The sequence below is a fragment of the Lycium barbarum genome, chromosome 12, assembly GCF_019175385.1.
Source record: "Lycium barbarum isolate Lr01 chromosome 12, ASM1917538v2, whole genome shotgun sequence".
Taxonomy (NCBI): Eukaryota; Viridiplantae; Streptophyta; class Magnoliopsida; order Solanales; family Solanaceae; genus Lycium; species Lycium barbarum.
This window is the reverse complement of record NC_083348.1, coordinates 79,886,683-79,892,631: the sequence shown is the minus strand read 5'-3', so window position 1 is coordinate 79,892,631 and position 5,949 is coordinate 79,886,683.

Genomic DNA, 5,949 nt, shown 5'->3' with positions numbered 1-5,949 from the left:
CGATATACTTCTTGTATTTTAAAATCAACTACCTAGATTCTCCTACATGCACCCCCCTATAAGGTATATCTGTAACCAGTAACCACTCCCGCCCCCTTACCCCCTACCCTTGTCCTCTGTCCCCCGCTCATGCTCCCCTCAACACCCATAGTATTTGCCGATATATATATTTTCTTGCGTACTTATCCAACGTAAGATATATATTTGTGTGCAACTACTGTAAATATGAGGTGAATTGTATTGAGCCGTGGAAACAGCCTCTTGCAGAAATGCAAGGTAAGGCTGCGTATAATAGATCCTTATCATTGCCGAATATATGCATTTATGATTTGGGTAAAGTCGGATGAGGAAGACCTTGCCAAGCACGGCCGAGCTCAACTAGTAGTAACTTAGTAATAATACTGACATTCTTTAGACTCAAGTAGTAGTAATAATACTGACTTTCTTTAATAGTACTTTTTTCTACAACAAATATCTCGACCATCCATCCTAAGATTAAACGAGGTCCCATTATGTTCAATCTACTCTTCTTGTCAATTTCAAATAATAAATTATTCCAATTTGCGCACATGTATATGTCCCCATTAGATACAAATTCCACTTGACTTTTCAATGCTAAGATACAGTAATATAGTGACCGATTGTTATAGCTTTTTGACCAAGCTTTTGGGAGGCTATCAATGCTTCTTTTAAAATACTGAAGTGTTTGACCAATCTTTAAAGAGAAAATAAATACTTTTAGAGAGAAACAGAAGTTGTTTTTCAGAACCTAAAATGATATTTCTCCCCAAAAGTAATTTTTTGAAAAACACTTTTTAAAAGTTTGGCCAAACACTAATTGATGCTCAAAAGTATTTTTCAACTTGATTATGAAACACAAACTGCTTCTCGCCAAAAGTGTTTTTTTGAAAAACATTTCAAATTAAGCTGATTTTAAAAGCTTGGCCAAATCAAGGTTGATGTGTATACTTAAAGGAGATGACATAGTTTACGTGGTTAGCTTAACTATCTAATAAACACTTGAGAACATGTACAAAAATTTTTCCGAAATTTGAACCGAAAATGTCTGATATGAACAATTTATTGTGTGTTCGGTGCTCAACTAGAACAAGTCTTAATTCGAATCCCTAAATGAAATTTTCTGTCAGGATTAAGAGGCTGTCAATGTATTAAGACTAGCTTCTAACGCTTGTCCACAAATTAAAGAAGGCTGGCCTCTTTTGCTTAGAGTAGGTAAGCCTCTAATTAATTTCTCACATATGCAGCCCCATGTGAGCCCCCTGATTGGCATATTATGTGCAATTATTTGAATCAGGTTGATTTGTTAAATATTGAAACTGATCGAGCAACAGTAGATGTACAGAAAATGACGTATCGGACTGCATACCTCCATATATAACTACAACAACACTTCTTTAATATACTATATATACCGGTCTCTCTAGACACACTTATATTCCATGCTAATCAGTATTAATATTTTAAATATTTTAAAATGATACAAGTAATATCATCTAGTATTCATTTGGCACGTGCTTTGCACATGCTTCTAGTGTAAGTGATTAAAAAAAAAACTATAATGATGTACATATCTAAAAATATCTGTTTTGAGTTATAAAATAATAATTTAAACATTTAAAAGTAATGCTTAGCTATTCAAAGTTAGAATATCTGAAGAATAACTATCCATACTATTTCAAATGATTCAGTACTTTTCGAAATGATCCATCAAGCCAATAACCAAACTTTCCCAAAGCGTAATTTAGGACTTCTGATTACTACTATATATTTACTCGACATAAGGTTCTTTTTCAAAAGATAATATATCAATCAATAATTCAGTATCAAGGTAACAAATTCAACTCTGCCAATTTAGATAGCATAAACAAGAATTCACTACTTTCAAGCTGAGCAAGAATTTTTACACTTAAAATATGTCTCCTTACAATTAAAGATGCAATGAACCAACTGCATTCTTCTTGCGTTTATGGTCAATAAAACAGAGAACATAATAAATAAGTTAAAGATCGAAGACCTGATCTGTAAAGAAAGTAATAAACTACAAATAAAATAATGCTAATACCTTTGATATGGGTAGCATGTGTTGAAATTTGCCAGACTATATAATCACCCAATTTGTTTTCCGGGTTCCGTTGAAAGATCCAGCCAGTTAGCTAATAGCTATTGTCTGATCCAAAAGAGATTTTGAAGCATTTGAGCTTCTCTCTGATAATTTGTTTAGACAACGGTAAAGTTGGCATGCTCTTTTCTTCGAATATGTTGACAAGAAATCTTCTTGTGAATTGTTTATCAAAAAATACTTACTTATTACTAGTCATCAAACCATGATGAAATTGGTACATAATTTTCAAGCTGTATGATTTTTAGCTTAACCTTTCTTTCTTAATCTACGGAATATGAGAAGATATAGTCTGCTATTATGGTTGGAAGAAGGCAAACTGATGCGGAGCATGTATCTATTGAAATTGTTGTGGATTTTTTCCTTCTAAGAAGGTGATTGTCCATGAAAATCAAATATTTTTCACTTTACCTGGTATTTTGGAGTTAGAGTTGAATTTGGAGTTAAATATGAAGTTGTGTTTGGTTATAGTTTTTGCAAAAAATATTTGGTTGTTTGAATGTATTAAAGATGAAAAAAGTGAAAATATTTTTTTTTGTGTTTTTAAAATTTCAAATACAACTTCAAGTTGTATTGAAATTTTCATGGTCAAACGTTGATTTCCAAATAAAGTGAAAGCATTTTCCGGAAAAAAGTGAAAAAACTTCATGGCCAAACGGGCCTTAATTAACTTGAGGGAGAGTTTAGAGTAGGGGATGGCAAAACTAGCCCAACCCCATTTGACCCGTACAACCCGCTCAAGCTTTAATGGGTTGGGCTAGATATGTTAAAAATTTCTTTCTCTTGATATGTTAACATGGACAAGTAAAAGTAAACAAAGGGAGTGACTTTTATCCCCGTTTTTCTTCTTTGTCAATACTTTAAACGTGAAGAGAGGACGAACAATAGCAATGCAAATTTGTACCAAAAGTTATATAAATTATACACTTTAACCAACATACATTTTTATCCCACTTGGACATATGTCATAGTACTGAGTATTTATTCTCTTCTCATGTATACACGTATGCACTTCAATTTTAATTCCCCTACACATAACTTATCCACTTTTGACTTTTTACGTTCTTCAAGAATTAATAAATGAAGTATATATTTTATCACAATATCCATATTTATTGGTGTATAGTCTCATTTGCCTCAGAAAATGATTTGAAAATGAGTAATTAATATGAAGGGTAGAATAAGAAGAAGAATTTTTTTTTCTTGATATGTTAACGTGGACAAGTAAAAGTGAAGGGAGGGAGTGACTTTTATCCCCTTTTTCCTTCTTTGTCAATACTTTACTTATTTTACTCTCCTTTGTAGTCTCTGATTATTGTTTCTTTACATTTATACAATGTATTACTTTGTATTTTCATTTCGGAATTAAAATTTGGTGATTTACGATATAACATATATCTTTGTAATTTTGATTTCTTTATAACAATTTTTTAATCTATAATTGTTAATATAAAAATTATAATATATTTTTTAATTAATTTAATAAAAATATTTTATTAGTTTTGCATTTAAAAAATCTAATATATACAACAATGGTTCTTATGTTTTGGATCTGAACAGTTAGTTAATTGAAATGGATATCAACCTGTCGGTATACATATAAGATATTAAAAAAAAATTAAAAAAAAATTAGAATCAAAATATTAATTTTCCTCATATTCTTACTAATTTTCTTTTTCAGATCAATGAACAACTTTCATTGTTATGACAATGAGAAAAAAGGCCTACTCTTTCCATTTCAAAGACTTAATTCCATCATATGTTTTTAATTACAACTAATTTGATGGTACATAAAATACATTTTGTATATGTTGGTATATATAATAATAATTAGAATGTTTTTAAAAGTTATTTTCAAAATATAAACCTTAAAGACTGGTTAATTAAAGTGAATAGAATTTATTGCTAGTCATATTAAATTGATCATCCACTGGATTATAAAATTCTTTTAAGACTAACGCGGTTCAATAATTGGTCCTAGTTATACCACAACCACCGATGAATATAGTACGACAATAACCAAATCATCTTGCAGTACATTGGCCATTAATTACGTACTAGTATGAAACTAGAGATTTCATCAATTCTAACTAGGGCTGCGTATCGGGTGGTTTGGTTCGGATTTGAAAGTTATCGGTTAAATTTATCGGTTATCGGTTTGTAAACATGTTAACCCGTTAAAGAACTATTAAGGTATTGGTTACTGGGTTATTGACTAATCGGTTATTGATCGTTATCAGTTCGGTTATCGGTTTAACCGTTAAGATTTCACACGAATTTTTTTCAAGAAGAAAGAACCCATAAAAAAATGATTTGACTTACAGCTACATAACAAAAACAAGAACAATAGCTCAAAACTTAATTACAGACAATTAACCAACCAAACTAAACTTCCAATTCAGTCAAGTACCTCTACTAATTCTTACTCTTACCATCTTTGATGGCATTATCTACAACAACTACTTTGAACTTTTTGTACTCATCAAATTCCTTACTAATACTTTTCATTACTGCAACACTTTGTACAACAACATAACAGGCTAACAGCATTACTTGCATTAGCTACTGGCTTGACCATATAAAATGCACCTCATGAAATTGCAGCAACTTTCTCACTAAAAGCTTCACACATGAAAATTGATATAAAGATCAGGCTACTTGAGAATTGAGACTAGAGAGAAAAGGGTAAAACTGAAAGCGCCGTTTATGAAATGGAAGTCAAGTAACCCTAGTGACAATTCACAATTCAAACTAAAGTTTTATGAATTTGAGTTCAATGGTGACCTTTCCTCTTTTGTAAAGATAGTACACGTTCATTCTTCTAGTACATTAAAAATTAACGTAATCCTAAAAATTGTTCTCTTGAATATCATAGTCAGAGCTTCAAAACAGGCAACTTAATAAATCAAAAAAGGACAATCAATTAACGTAAAAAAAGAAGGGAGAGATCTCGCAGCTGTCGGCACAGAGGGGCGTCAAAAACCATGAGAGAGCACAAGTTGATAATAATTAAAGCTGACTATGGTAGACAATTAATATAAGCTGCGATGTGTATCTTAGTCGAACATACCTTCAGATATATTAAGTTTTTACGTGTAAAAGACTATTCAAAGACTATTATGGCAAAAGCGTAGTGTGAAAACTACAGAGTTTGAATGTGATATATTTTTTTTTAACGTGAAAGAGCTCTGGGCGCACGATAAGCAAGGACTGCTATCTTGCACCATGGCTCGTCGCCGCCGACAAACAACTCCACCTCCACCATCACCTTTGGAGGTAAAGGATGATGAACCGCCTGAAAAACCACCTCCAAAACCACCAGATCTGACAGAAACACTAGAGTGCAGACCTGGTAGCAGAACGGTAACGCCGGCAAATGGAGTAGCACAGCCATTAGCACCGACAATGCTAGCACACTGGATGCCAGGGCGAGGTAGTGCACCTACGGTATTTCAACACCCAAAGGAAACCTCGCCAATGGCCCCAACCACTGAAGAAATTAACATGGCAGCAGTAACTCGAAAACTTACATACTCTGCAGGGTCGAACAAGGCACTTATAGAAGAGGAAAATGTGCAAATTGAAGAGAAAAACGCAGAGCCTACTAAAACCCTAGCGGAAATTGTAAGAGAGAATCGGGTTAGACAAAAAGGTCTACAACTAAGCTTCTATCCACCAGAAATCAAGGATGGAGTGAAGGTTGTGAAATTGAACCACGAAGAGCTCGAGAAGCAGTGTGACAAATGGAAGACGACGCTAATTGGATATGTGATGGGGGGAAACCCGAGTTTCAAAGATATGCTGAAATT